Genomic DNA, 16,365 nt, shown 5'->3' with positions numbered 1-16,365 from the left:
GATCAGCAATGCAAACCCACAAAGCTTTGGGCATTCTGAAATGAATATTCCCTATCAGAGTCTCTTGCAGGCTGCCCTGAAAGAGTAAGACCAGCGAAGCGGCTTCTGCCGCTGAGGCTGATGCTGGAGCTGATACTGGTTTCCAACTTCACTCACTCTCTGCAGCTGGCCCTACGTTCCTCTGGGAAGAGGGGTCGGCACAGCACATTTCCAAGCCGAACACCTTCCCTCTCCTCAAACAACTCAGGAGACCTCATGAAACAGGTCAGTGGTGTTGCACAGGACCCGATGTGGTCATCCCTCCACCTAGCAGGACAAATTGAGCCCTCTGTGTTCCCACCATGTGGTGAAGGCGAAGATGGCAGGGAGGACCCAAAGAATAATTGTGTGTAAATTAGAGAGTAAAAGATAAAGGCACCACAACAATCTAAGAAGAAAAATGACAGCTTGCCCCTTTCCAGATATTTCTTTCATTGTCTTTTCTTCCCATCTTTTCCAGTCCAAGCTCCACAATAAGAACACCAGGGCTCACTTTCCCTCAAATTTCTTGGAAAAGACCCAGATCTATCTGTATCAGTCTTTCTTCCAGATTTCTGCCAGAAATGTTCAATCAAATCATGATTGATCTTCCCTGTATTTGAAATCAAAGCTGGAAAAGAGAAATCTATATATCCCAGGCTCCATTTCCTGCCTACTCCCCTGACCATGGTGCCTGCCCCCAGGGACCATCCCACAGGGAACCGACCAATCTTGTCATCCCTTTAGTGTGACCAGTCATGCAAATACACCAAGACCGCTTTCTACAGGTCTACAACGTTGCATGCTTAAAAAGTTAAGAGCATTTAAAGTGCAAGTATTACTCTGAAAATGTTCGCTAATTAATAAATGTTCTACATTTTTATGTGAGAATGTTTAATATTTAATTTTTCAATAATTTTATCATTTATAATTTATTAAATTTATTTTGTGGCTTGTATTTATTAAAAATTGATATACTTCCTATTTCTCTTACTCCAATGTTATTTTTATGCAAAATGAAAAAAAAATGGTGCTTTTAAGTCACAGAGTTTTTTTTCTTAAAGCCTCAATTGCAGCACATTAAGACTCCAATATTCAAGGCCTCCATTATATTATCTCTCCCAACCTTTTCCCAATGGCTATTGCATATTTGTAGGTCAGGGCATCAGTGACCCTTCAGAAGCAGGGTAGGATGTTCAGGTTTTTCCCAGCGAGCTGGGAGTAGAGATTATTGCAGTGCTAAGTTTCATGGCAGGGGAATGGTATGAGCAGCCATGGTCCACATGCCACTGAAAATTCAGACTCTGCATTAAGATGCATTGAGTCAGGGATTGCTGGCCCTCAGAGTTGATAGCACAAATGTCTTCAGTTTCCAGTCAGGTAATATAAAAGAGGGAGATGCTAGAAGTGGCGTTGGTGGTAAATGCCTCAACCTTTCAAAACTAAATGTTTTCAGAGAAACAAAACATGATTGATGCTTTTGATCTGCATTCTGCGACTTTGTGCTCTCTGCAAAAGAAGCCTTGAGACTTTAACTGAAGTCTGAATATAGGGTTTCCCTTGCAGAATTTGTCCTCCTAAGTGGAGGGGATGCTATTATTAAACTTCTTTCCATAGTGTGGGTTATAGGCAGCTCAAGTTGTTATTAAGGTCAGGGGACCGCAACGTGAACTAAATGGAGGGGCATACTAGCATAAAATTCAGCAAGCACACAGCAGGTCCAATTCATTTCACACACAAATGTTTATTGAGCATTTACTATGGGAAGTCCCTATGAGGTCAGCTGAAGAGAGAGGTTCAAGGGGTGAGAAGCACTTGTCAGTGCAGTTGACAGCATGAACGACAGAGGGGAAGCATGACCTTTGCAACTCTGTAAGTCACGAAAACTCTGTGAATAAAAGCCCGTCAAACAGGGCTGTGAAGTGCTATGAAATGCTGTGTCCAAAATATGATGTAAAATCATTAATGTCAAAATCTACCATTCATATTTAACATTATCTTAGGATGACTCATGAACATGCCTTCTCACCACTACTGAACTAAGGGCATGGTCCACATCTGTTTTATCTTTGTATCTTGACATCCTGCACAGTCCCTTGCTCATAGTCACTTCCATAAAGACAGGCCCAGTGAATTAATGTTTATACCCAGATCATCACTAGCTTGTATACCACTGGGAGATAGGCTGGATGTCTTTTTCATTAACGTGTCTTCCAAGGAACGAAGAACAATGATTTTCACTGATGGTGCTGAGCAAATGCTGGTTTCATTGAAGGGAACCATCTGACACTCAATCCTTTTTCTGATCCTCGCTCCCTCCGTGCCCTTCTCCCAACCTGGCAATGCTGAGTGGGGTCTCCTTCAGTGCCAAACAGAGCTGTCTCCTGTAATCTGTGAGCGTCTGTAGCATTTTGATATAATGCATTAAAACATTTCCTCAGCCAAGTGTTTTATACAACATAAAATATTTTTCTATGCTAATGTTTCTTTTATTGAGTTTTTTCTTTTTACAAAAAATTATCACACATTCTACAGATATTCAGCAACACTTACTCAACTGAAACACAAAATAAGATTACAGAAACACCAAATACAGACATTCTCTCCAATTAACCAGGAGAAAACATTGTTAGTGAGGAACAAACTCCACAACATCAATGGCAGCGCAGCTCTGCTGAGGGTCTCTCCATCAGATGTCATATCGGTGGGCACTCTTCAGGTGGCAGCACTGCTGTCACTTTACCTCCTGACCAGCAGTCGAGACAGAGGCTGAGCATTCCATGTCTCTGTTCTTAGAAAAGGGCTTATACTGTAGCTCTTGGAGTCAAAAAAGGAGACAGAAACTAAAACAAATGAGAGCAAGGAGGATATGAATGTGTTATGTAAATTCTATAAGAGCTACTGCATTGAGAACAACGCTCTCCAACAGAAGAAATTGGAGAGGGCCTTCACCCTGGGGAAGGGCCAGGATCTGAGCAAAAGTTGATGAGGAGCTGTCAGAAGAGAGGGGATATTAAAGTCCTGGTCATGGGGAGGAGAGTGTGAGCAGGAGGAGTGAGGGAGGATGTCCAGGTAGGACATCAGTGAGGGTCCATGGTGAAGGAAGTTGAGGAGCACGGGTTGAATACTGGGAAGTGAGGCCACGAGTTGTATATGGGGCTCAAGGAAGGCTTAGATTAAGTACACAAAGCTCAACTCTTTATACTTCAATTTGCAACTTCACATTATACCAATTTGGTCCCCCTGTGTTACAGGCAACAGGCCAAGGAGTCTACAGCCTTGCAGACAAAGTTAACAGCACTCGTTCGTATCTGCATTATATCTGATCCTCACAGATCAGCCATGAGTTCTCCATCATTGGTATTTTTATTCCTAATGGACCACTAAGGAGTTAGGTGCAAAACGTTGCAATACCTGGGGAGAGGGGCTGGAATTCAGGTCTTCTGACCACTCATTCACTGGGTTGCTCTCTTATTTCCTTTACATCTCTGTTCAATTTCACCCTCTTGGTGAAGGTTTCCCTGCCCATCATGTCTAAGTAATAACCCTCACTCCACATTTAGGCTTCCTTTCCCTCTTTCCCTGCCTTAGCACTATGACCTTCAGAAATACAAATACTTACCTGTCTGCTTGTTTATGCTTTTTCTCCCTTCTTTCATTAAAAGGTAAGTGCAACACAAGCAGAACTTCTCCGTTCTATTCCCTACTGTATCTTCCAAACCTAGAACTGTGCCTGGCTGATCCTCTCCAGAATGAGGATCAGTCCATTTCAATCATCTGCAGATCTTGTTCCAGTGCAGATTCTGATGCCTGGGATAGAGCCTGTGAGGCTGAAGTTGCTGGTCTGCAGACCTTTCCCCATGACATTGGTCTATGAGCTCTGTGGTAGGGGAAAATGGCCATTGAGGAGGGCAAGCAGGTCCAAAGTGGAGGGCAGTGGCTAGAGCAAAGCTTCCATAGGTCCATTCTCTCTATCTTCAGTAATTCTTCTATGATCTCATGTGCATCTTGCATGTGTGATGTTCCTAAAATCCAGATAGGAACTAGCATTTATCTCACTTCTATCCCACAGCACTTTGACAAAACAGCAAGTCTCAGAATCACCAAGCCTTCTTCATGAACACTTAGGGAGCTGCTCTGTAATTGAAAACCTGGTTTAATTCCTAAGCATACCTTAAAAACAGGAAAGTTTCAAAGGTTGCAGATAAAGGAACGAACTCTCTCAAACAGGGATTTTCTTTAGGGTCTGTTTGGCAAACACGTATGCTTCTTACTTTGAGGCAGGCCATGTCAGCAGTTTAATTTAAGACATCAAATGAGAAACAATCTGTCTGGTATAACCTTTTGCCGGTGAAATGAACAGCTTCTGAGCCATCTCCCAGAGAACACTCTCATTATCCTGGTCTCCGTGACATGGGACATATTGTCTCTTTTCTTGACTTGACCTTAACACATCACTGATGCAAAACATATTTCTAGTTTGAAAAATAGTCATCTAGAAAATAAAACCATTTTATCATCTCAGCCACAGGTCTGATCCTCAACACTGTTGAAAATGTGTTTTATTTGTACCATTGACTGCCTCTAGCCTTTTAAAAAATTAGGGAAATCTTTGTGAGCAGAGAGGTACCTTGAAAAAATTGATGTCTTTCCATTAGAAACATAAGGTCGACAAACGAAGATCAATGGAATCATAGACTCTGATTTGGTCACAAAAGTTCCTTTAAAATGAGGGGTAAAAGGGATTTTGTTTGTAAGCAAAGATTCATGATTAAAACATTTTAAAAATTACATATATATAAAGCTCTGTAAATCCTTAAAATAAAGAAAATATTATCTATATCTTGGAGAGGTTCAGTGGAATGAGGAGAGGAAAATGAGAGACTAATTTAATGCAACATTTTCACAGATGAGGAGCTGGTCACCCCAGAGAGGGGGATTTGCCCAAAATATGTAGCCTTGTTGGAAATAGCAGCACTAGAATGCAGATCCTCTGGTTTTCAGGCTAATGGCCTCTCTACTTTACCACTTTCTTCCTTGTAAAAAGTCCTACATGATGGTTATACATGTATTTATTGCTGCATTACTTAGATGAGAGTCTTCTTGCACTTAAATTAGTTAGGATTAGTTTCAACTACTATTAATAGTGGCTAGAACAAGATAAAAATATACCTATTGTCATAGGCAGACTGGGAAATGTGCATTGCGACTCTACATCAGGTATGGGTTTTTTTCACTGAAGAAGAAAAAGAATATGGATTTTGGGAGGCAAGGAGCTACCTGCTTCTGCTAGTGTAGACAGTGTGTGTATAGTACTAAAAACACCAGCGTATCTAAATTTGGCATCTTTAAAACCAATACATAAGAGATATGGTTCTGGAAGCTTACACTAGACTAATCCTCCATAGATAACATTTCAACCCTTTGCTGGCAGGGGGTCGTGCAGGGGTGGGGGTGGCTTTCTTGAAGTCACTGGAGAACAACAAAAAGCTATTGAAAAGGATTCAACCATTTAAAGAAAGGAGCCACACTCATTGGGTGATATCCACTTTTATATGACTTTTCCCTTGAGTGTACTTCCCAGTCTACAAGGCACAGGGAAGGTTAGAACCTAAGCAGAATGCTGCTATCTTACAGACTTGAAGGGTCAGGGAATGGATTTGGGGTTGTCCATGAGACTGGAAATTGGGTGGGGAAAATCCTGGAAATTAAAGGGACAAATCAGAATCTGCATATAAGCTTTCCACAAATCTTTTGCTGCCTCCTGTTCTGTGCTTGCCTGAGGAGGCTATAGACAGCCCGGTAGAAGCAGCAATTGGAAGGCTGAAAAAATTAAAAATGTAGTTCAGCTCTGCAGATGCTGCCAAGCAAGAGTTGGGGGTTTAAGTTCTTCCAAGTAAAAGGGGCTTGGCTACTATTTTTGCAAATATTTCTCTCCCCTATTCTTCCTCTTTGTCTGGGATTCCAATTGCACATATATTAGACTGCTTGATATGGCACCACAGGCTACTGAAGCTTTGTTCTTTCCCCCACCCACCAGCTTTTTAAGAAAACTCTTCATTCTTCAGATTGGATCATTTCTATTGCTATATATTCACATTCACTGACACTTTTTTCTGCCAACTTGCATTTGCTCTTAAGCCCATATTCAATGAATTTTCTATTTCAGATATTGTACTTTTCAGTTCTAGAATTTCCTTTTTTTAAAAAAATATAGCTTCAATTTCTCTGCTGAGATTCCCCATCTGTTCACTTCTTATGACCATCTTTTTCCCTCAAAGTACTTGTACATATTTATAATAGTTTCTTTAAAGTCTTTGTCTGTTAATTCCAACATCTAGATCATATCAGGTTTATTTCAATTGACTGTATTTTTTTTCTTGAAAATAGGTCAGATTTTTCTTTTCCTTCATGTACCTAGTAGTTTTTTATTGTACAAAGAATGCTGTAGATTCTGTTTGGTAGAGATTCTGGTTTCTGTTATCTTCCTTTGTAGATTGTTGACTTTTTTGCATCAGGCAATTAAATTATTGACTGATGATCTTAAACTTTTGAAGACTCGGTTCTCTGTGTTGTTAGAGAGAAACCACAAATAACCACAGAAGGATTGAAAAGTGACATTACTAGAGATTCTACAAATATTAAAAAGACAATAAGGGATTACATACAACTTTATGCCAATAAATTCTACCAACTCAGATGCAATGAAAAACTGACACAAGAGAAAACAAACAATAACAAACTTTCCTCCAGAGAAACCCCAGGCCCATGTAATTTCATTGAGGAATTCTTTCAAACATTGAAGAGATAAATTACCAATTTTACATAAACTTTTTTCAGAAAATAGAGGAATATTGTGAGGTCATACTTAACAAAATAAAACAAGTGAGAGAATCTGTATGAACATGTCAATCCATTTTCAAGAAATACTAAGAAGAAAATTTTCAGAACTAAAAAAATACTAGAAGAGTCTTATATAAACATGAAGTAACAAAGAACACAAGAAGTGGTAAATAAGATAGATATCAAAGGACTAAGAAAACATTTGACAAAATCCAACACCCATTTGTAATAAAAAACCATGGACAAACTTAAAAAAAAGTGAACCTTTTTAGTTTTATGAAGGGAATCTATAAGACCCTACAGGTAAGATCATTCTTAATTGTGAAAGATTAAATGCTTTCCTCCTAAGATCAGGAATAAAGAAGTTAGGTCTCACTATTTATGTTCAATATTGTATTTAAGGTCATAGCCAGTAAAGCAAGTTTAAAAATGGGTATAGATATTAGAAAAAAATAAGCACTGTCTTCATATGTGACACACGTTTTTTGATTAAAGAATTCTAGAAATTTTCAAATCACTACTTAGAACTAATAAGTGAATTTAGCAAGGTCACTGGATACGAAGACAATATGCGAAAACAAGTTGCACTTCTATATATTAGTAATGAAAAACTTAAAAATAAAAAATTTGTAAGTTACATTTATAACAGCATGAAAGAGGATAAAATAAATAGGAATACGTTTAATGAAAGCAGTGTAAGACCTCTATTGTGAATAAAACATTGCTGAGAGTAATTAAAGAAGGTTTTAATAAATAAAGCAATAGATTTTGTTCATGGACTAGAAGACTTAATATTATTAAGATGTCAATTATCTCTAAATTAATTTAGACATTGAAGCACATCTCAATCAGAATTGTAATGGGCCTTTTTATTTTTAAAAAAGAGATTGTTCCTAAAATTTATAGAGAAATTCAGAGGACCTAGATTAGTAAAAATCACTTGAAAATGAATAATATTGGAAGACTCATGCTACTGATTTAAAGGTTTGCTAGAAAGCTGTTTTAATCAGGACAATGTGGTATTGGCATAGGATAGACGAATAAATGATTAGGCCATGGTGGAAAGTCCAGAAATATATCCACATACATATGGTCAACTGATTTACAAAAAAAAGCCAACCTGATTGATTTTGGAAACATTAAACGTTTGGGCTGTTACAGATTTTTATTATTATAAATAAAGCAGCCATACATATTTTTGAATAACTTTTTGTGGGACATGTTTTCTTTTCTCTTGAGTAAATACCTAGGACTGGAATTCCTGAGTCACGGATATGCGTATAAACTTACTTTCATTGACATTAATGGCAAAAACCACAATTACTTTTGTACGAACCTAATACATGGTGCTTTTAGTAATGCAAACATTACTTTAGGATAGATCAAAGACATTAACATGCACTTCCCAGAAAAAGATGTAGGGTTGGGTAATTAGCACATGAAAAAGGGCTTAACATCATTAGTCATCAGGGAAAGGCAATTAAAATTATATTGGGATATAACCATGTATTTTTAAAATGGCTAAATTTAAAAGACCAACACCACCAAATGTTGATGAAGATGTAGAGGAATTGGAACTCTCTCACTCATGGTACAGATAGTAGTGGAAAATGGAACAACCACTTTAAAAACAAGTTTGATATTTTTTTAATAAAGGTCTATATTTACATGCATATCTATGACTCAGGAATTCCACTCCTAGATTTTACCCAAGAAAAAGGAAAACTTATATCCCACAAAAAGAGTTATGCAAAAATACATATAGCTGCTTTATTTATAACAGTAAAAGCATTGGTATCAACCCAAATGTCTATGAACAGGAGAATGATAAATAAATTCTGGTACATTCATATAATGGCATACTTCTCAGCATCAATTGATACAACAAAAGTTTAATCTCATGAGAGAAGAAAGTCTCACAGAAAGAAGACATACTGTTTCATTTCATTTAGAAGATGTTCAATGACAGGTGAAAGAAACATGTGATGGAAATCAGAACAATGATTTCCTGTGGTGGTACGAGGAAATTAATTTCTGGGGTGGTGTACACACACACACACATATACAAATACATTGTATTCTTTGTTTTACATATGTTGCATAGCTTGGGGTGTTTATCACACAAGTCTCTACATTCATCAAAATGCAGAGAATTGTACTATGTGTGTATTTTACTATAAGTAAGCTATACCTCAATTGAAAAAAATATGTTACTTTTTAAGACATTGTTTTTCTACTATGTGGGTGTATGTTTTGGCCTAAGTAGATGCAGGAAAAATTCTCTTATCAACATGATCAGAACAGCTAGTTGGTTATTTAATTTTAAAAGCTACTAAAAATCATTAAAAAGATACATATTTACACACATATTTTAAATATTTTATCTTTCATTCAAAAGCATATATATGTGTGTGTGTGTGCGTGTGTGCATTTATTGCTAATCTTTTTATATATGGCCAAGGCCTTTGCTCTTTGTGTTCCACATTGTCCTTCTTGTATAAACCATCTCTGTAACATAGTATCTATGATTTCTAGTCTTAATTTCTTTAAAAAGGAGTAAAAATTTAAAGCATTTTTGAAGCAATATAAATGCAAAATCTTTCTAGGTTTTTATATATTTTTTTCACATTCTATGTCTTGTGTGCCTTACACTTAATTTGACAGACTTTTTTGTGTCTTGTCTTTCATCTAGATTTCCAAAGCATTCAACTTGTTTTCTTCACAGCAGAGGAATGACAACTCTTTTTTCTTTTCTTTTTTTTTTTTTTTTGGAGGTGGTGTGGGGAGACAGAGTCTCACTCTGTCACCTAGGCTGGAGTGCAGTGGTACAATCTCAGCTCACTGCAACCTCCACCTCCCAGGTTCAAGCAATTCTCCTGCCTCAGCCTCCCAAGTAGCTGGAACTACAGGCGTATGCCACCACGCCAGGCTAATTTTTTGTATTTTAGTAGAGATGGGGTTTCACTGTTTTGCCCAGGCTGGTCTCAAACACCTGAGCTCAGGTCGTCCTCCCGCCTCAGCCTCCCAAAGTGCTAGGATTATAGGTGTGAGCCACTGTGCCTGGCAAACTCTCCTTTTGTCATTCTTATTTCATTGGGTTACATGATATTCAACTAAATTGCATTATCACAATAACCATACAATCTTGCACCGAGGCATGGCTCAGATCCCTGTAGCTTCTCATTTAAACTCAAGATAATGACTTCCTTCCACACATCAAGATGTAATAAAGTCAGAAGATGGTGAAGGGGGAAGAAAGCTTTGTCTTTTAAACCTGCAAACCTCTTAAAAGAGTCCTTGGCTTTCTTTGCCCTCTTAGAATAGTTTTTGCTCCAATAGCTGTAATCCACAGTGAAATTATGGCAATCCTTTTAATCCTTTCCTGTCTATATTATTTCTTTCTCTGCTACGTAAAGGCAATTGTTAGTTTAAAGGAATTTAGAAACATTATTTCCTAAGTGGCCAATAAACATACAAAATGATACCCAGTTTCTAAATATTAAGGAGAACACAGACTAAAATCATGAGAAGATACCACTACATGGCAATCAGAAGCAAATTGGCTGTCAATGGTATCTTTCATACACTCCAGGTTAAAATGTGAATTGGTTCAACCTCTTTGAAATTTTATTAGGTTGTTCAATTTTATCACTTAATAAAATTGAAAATGTGGAAATACTAGCAATTCATTTTTTTAGGCATGTACCCTGGAGATATATGTGCGTAGGTGCACTAGGACACCTGTTCGAGAATCTTCTTCATAGCAGGGTTTATAATTGTCGCATCTTGGAAACAAACCAAATGCTTTTCAGTAGTATAATGAATTAATAGTAGCATATCCACACAATGGAATATTGTTGCTATGGTCTGAATGTTTGTGTCCTCCAAAATTCATACGTTGAAATCCTGACCCCCAAGGTGATGGTATTAGGAAGTGGGGCCTTTGGAAGGTGATTAGGTGGAGTTAGTGCCCTCATTGAAGAAGCCCCAGAGAGCTGCCTTGCCTTTCCCACCAAGTGAGGATCATTGAGAAGGCTCTATGAGGAGGTGGGCCCTCCCCAGACAACCCATCTGCTGACGACTTGATCTTGAACTTTCCAGCATCCAGAACTATGAAAAATAAATTTCTGTTGTGTATAAACGACACAGTTTATGGCGTTTTTTATAGCAGCCTGAATGGACTAAGACAATTACATAGCAATGAAACTGTATAGACTAGAGTTACACACAACAAAATAGATGGATCCTATAAACGCTACTGAGTAAAAAAAGAAAGCCACAAAACAATACACACAGCATGATGCTTTCCTATAAAGTTCAAAAACAGGGAAAACCAAACTACGTTTTAAAGGATGCATACTATATTGATATGACAAAAATAAAAACAACAAAATTATTTTCACAGAGGCCAGGAGAGTGGTTACATGTGGAGGAAGGAAGATGCCTGGGTCTGGGAGGGGGTGTATGAGGAAAGAACTTCCAGAGGGCCAGTGATGTTCCCTTTCTGACCTGAATGATACTTGCATGGTGTCGATTCTTGATCATTTTACAACTGTGCGCATAGGTGTTACATATTTTCTCTATATTTCACAATCTACTGTTTTAAAACATCACTGAGTGTTCTACATAATTCACTTAATTCTCCCTGCCACCATCATCTCTTTCTTTCCCCAATTCTTTGTTTGAAGATCACACCCAAGGGCATAGTTTCCACTTTAAGAAGCATGAAGATTCTAATCACTAATTTTCTTAATCTCTTTGGTTAATTTTAAGAATGAAGTAGGACTGGGAAGAAATGGGAACAGTAACACTCAACAGCAGCTACAGAGTAAGGAAGTGGACTAAACATCCATTAGTACAAATTTATTCTAAGACAAATATGTTTCCTATTTTATAGTTTACTTTAGAGCAAATTCACTCATCTAAATTATCTAAGAATCAGAGTGCCAGTAGATTAATTTTCACATTAAGCATAATTATTTATGTACAAGTGTTTTTCCTAGTATTTTCCTCTCTACATCCATGAATTCTATATTGTAATCCAATTTTGATTTGAAATTGAAAAAACACTTTAATAAAAGCTTTATTTAAGACCAATTATCAAGGTATCTTTTTTTTTCACTTAGTAAATGATTCAGCTGCAAGATGTTGCTTAAGAATCCAGTAGAATCAACAAAATCAAACTTGCTAAGCTTTCTTCATTCATTTTGGCATCGTTCATAAAGCTCGCCATTGTCAATAGCTACTAGGCCCATCAAGGCAGCATCTATTTGTGACACTTTTTTTAAAAAAAGTCTTGTATGTAATGACTAATTTTTCATTTTCCATTATGTTAACCACAGAGGGCTGAATAGACTGCATTTGGGTAGGCTGTATTCATGGTTAGATGGTGCATGGACACGTGAGCACACACACACACACACGCACACACACACGCGCGCACACACACACACGTGCACATGCACGTCCCAATCCGCACCACTGGAAGGTTTCAGTCCACAGAAATGAACTCAGTGAGTGTCTACTGGTCTGGTTTAGACAAATATCCTCAGGCCACTTGATGATGATGCCCCTCATCACCAGATCTTTCAAGTAATGCCAAACTGTGGGGAAAAAATTCGAGAAATGAATGAATGTCTTTGCCATCATGTGAATAAAAGAGCCGAATCAAATAATGCCTGCCCTTTCAAATGTTTCTGTTTTCTGTTGGGTTGTTGGCATCCACACATGGTTTTATTAGTCAAGGAAAATTATAGGAAAGGGGATGCTTTGAAGGGCTAGTTTTTAGATATTTTTAGTTTTCTGAAGTTTATTGCCTGGATATGGTTGCATTTCAGGGACTGGGAAGCGTCTCTAACTGCATTTGTATCTACTAGATATCTCACGAAAATGGAATTAATTTTAATTAGCATAATGCCCCAATGATGTCCACCAATGGTAGTATGGGAAAACAAATTGTGGCATACTCATATAATAAAAGGGATAAGCTTGGCCCTAACCAAATTTCCATTTCAACTCTAGATTATCACATTATCAGATGAGCCTCTGTATTCTTCTAAGAGGTTTTGATAACAGATTTATTGGCATAATTAAAAATGAAGTGATAATGAAAGGGCCCCCCTCTGCTTTACAAAACCTGTGTAGTGGTCCTTTGATTTCTATGGTAATGACACGACAGATATGCCACATGAATTCTCACAAATGTCTTGGCACAACAAGAACAGCTGTTCCACTTAGAATTCCAATGAGGGTCAGCTAAAAACCAGGCACTTACACAGTGCTATGCTCCCAGCACAGGAGAAGAAGGGTGGGCCTACTGGGTTCTCCCATCTCTGCCACCTGCTTCAGTACAGAAATCTGTAAGCTCTGCCTCATGCAAAGATAACCTCCATAACCAAAGAGATGGGCAAACTTGTGTCTAGGTTTAACAATTCTTGATAGCCAGTCCATCGATTTAAATAAGACATAAAACAGTTTTAATTTAGAATGCTACTATTGGATGCAAAATATTGTTACAGATTTTAAATATGTTTGATGTGATGTAATGTTACAGACATTTAACTTAAAATATGTTTAATATTAATAAAACAAATTCTGTTAAAGCCACCCTTCAATTTAGGAAATAGAACCTACACATTTGGTTGAAGGCCTTTTTGTGGTCCTAGATCCCAGTCCACTGCCTGTCCTCCCACAGATAATAAGTACTCTAAAATTTTGGAAACTGTTTCTTCTTTTTCCTTTTTTTTTTTTTTTTCTAAATTCACTTGCATACCTAAATAATAAATATTTAATTTTGTTGGTTTTTGAATTTTATAAAATAATAAAATAATGTATGGCTTTCTGCATTCTTCTAGGACTCCTTTTCATTCAACAGTCTCTAAGATTCACTTGTATTAAGATATGTTGTTACAATTCACTCGTTTTTGCTACTTTGTTTTATTGAATTAAATATGTAAAAGTTCCTTGCTTTGCTGTGATAAACAATGCTGCTATGCCTATTTTGGTACACGTCTCTCGGTTCACATGCGTTAATATTTCTCTGGGGTGTATACCTACAAAGGGAATTGCTGTATGTACGTGTTTAAGTTTTTAAAGATAATGCCAAACTCTTTTCCAACTTCCACAGCAATGTGTAAGAGTTCTTATTGTTCTACATCTTTGCTAAAACTTAATCATTCAAGACTTACTTTTTGCCAGTTTTTTGGGCATAAACTTTCTTTTAATGTGCATTTATCTAAATACAAATGAGTTTACGTTTGTTCTTCGAAATGAATTTAAGAATAAGCTTGTTGAGTAAGATTTTAAAAAAACCTTATTAGGATTTTGTTTGGAATTGCATGATATTAACAGATCAATTAGGGGAGAATTATCAAGTTCAGAACTGTGAGGGGTTTGAGATTTTACTCTACTGGCAAATTCATGTCAGTCCGATAGTTTCAGGGATCCTGGCAGAAGATGCCAGACTCTTGAATCAGAGACAAGGGACTTTGTTACCCACAGCAATGGCAGTAGCCAGAGTATCAGCATTTTCCTGAAATGCTGATCCTGAAGATTCTGAAGCTGTAATTCCCACAGGATATGTGAAGAGGGTGGGTGACACCTGTGTCTGTACTGGGCTGTGTTACAGGAGAGGAACACTGAGCATAGGAAACAAGTGTTTTATATGGAACAGCGAGTATGTTTACCCTCTGCTCTAGAGGGAGTCACTATCCCTGTCTTTGAAGGCTATTCACCATAAGAGCATCTTTGAAAAGGTAATCCAGGGCAAAGGCAGCAAGTCAGTAAGCAACCTTTGCTTGAAAGACATACAGAAATGCAAGAGGCCTATGGAGACGTCTCTCTCAACATGACATCTGTAGAATACTAAGACTTCCTTTCCGTGAAGATGTTTGCTGTCTACATTTTTTTCTGTCTTTTAATATAGTTTTGTAATTGACTCATAAAGGAATGCCACTTTGTGTTGCTTTTGTAAAAAGTATTTTTTGAAATTACATTTTTCTACTTCATGATTGGTATATAGAAATGTAAATGAGTATCATATTTGAACATTACATCCAAGTAACTTTTAAATCTTCTTAATTCTATTTTCTAGATTCTTTTGAGGTTTTGCTCATCTCTGCCTGTTTTGTCTATATTCTTGTCGGCTGTACATGATTCAGTTTGTCTTTTCCATTATGGTCCCTACCCTTTTATTTTGATAGCTCTGTGCTGGCTTAGCTCTCTGATTAGCATGTTAAATAGAAGTTACAATAATAGTAAACAGTCTTTAATAGAAGGTCTCACTCTACTGCCCAAGCTGGAGTGCAATGGTGTGATCATAGCTCAATGTAGCCATGAATTCCTGGGTCCAGGCAATCCTGTGCTTCAGTCTCCTGAGTACCTAAGACAAGAAGTGCCATGCCCAGCCACTTTAAAAATTTTTAGGGACAGGTCTCACTATGCTGCCCAGGCTGGTCTTGAACTCCTGGTCTCAAGTGGTCCTCCCACCTTGGCCTCTCAAAATGTTGAGGTTACATGTGTGAACCACTGTGCCTGGACTTTTTACAATTTTATACTGTTTGGTTTTTTATTTTTCTGTTCATTTTGGTAGTTTCTTTTTTCTTATACATGTCAAACAACTTTTTAATACAACATGTTTATTTTGTAGTAGTATGTGTCTGAAAATGCAATATTGAAGTCTTTGAGGATGTGGATCTATTTGTTGTTTCTACTGATTTGCACTACTAATCCTGGGTTATGTCCTTTTTTTTTGCCTGTGATTTTAGATTGTGGGTTCATAGTTGCTGGTATTCTATCTCTAAGGTTTCTTTGGACGCTTGCATTGAGGGTACCTTTCTCCAGGGATGATTTTTGTTTGCTTTTGTCAGACACTGAGCACCACTGACATGAATCCTCTTAAAAATACAATTATCAGCAACATAAACTCTGCAAACAGCGTAGATTCTGTTACTAATGTCATCTGGTGTGTGTGTGTGTGTGTGTGTGTGTGTGTGTGTGTGTGTGTGTGTATGTGCGTTTGAGACAGGGTCTTGCTCTGTCACCCACGCTGGAGTGCAGTGGTGTAATCACGGCTTACAGCAGCCTTGACTTCCCAGGCTCAAGTGATCCTCCCACTTCAGTCTCCCAAGTAGCTGGGACCACAGGCATGTACCACCACGGCTGGCTTTTTTGTTTTTTTTAGTTTTTTGAGATGTTATAGAGATGGAGTTTTCCCATGTTGGCCACGCTGTTGTTAAACTCCTGGGCTCAAGCAATCCTCTTGCCTCGGCTTCCCAAAATGCTGGGATTACAGTCATGGGCCACCACACTTGGTTTAAACCCATTTGAATGTTGTTAGCCAGTAGATGTTAATTTGCAGGGGAGCCCTTAAAAAGAAAAATCCATGAATAGCCCAGGCTGAGAATGGTTACTTTGCCCACTATCTGCCTCTTTAATTTTTTGATTTATTGTAATTCACCATTTTTTGGGGGGTGGGGGGAAATGGAGACTTGCTCTGTTGCCAGG

Source organism: Sapajus apella, unplaced genomic scaffold, assembly GCF_009761245.1.
Source record: "Sapajus apella isolate SASKATOON/1434 unplaced genomic scaffold, GSC_monkey_1.0 scaffold1, whole genome shotgun sequence".
Taxonomy (NCBI): domain Eukaryota; kingdom Metazoa; phylum Chordata; class Mammalia; order Primates; family Cebidae; genus Sapajus; species Sapajus apella.
This window is presented reverse-complemented; position numbering follows the sequence as displayed.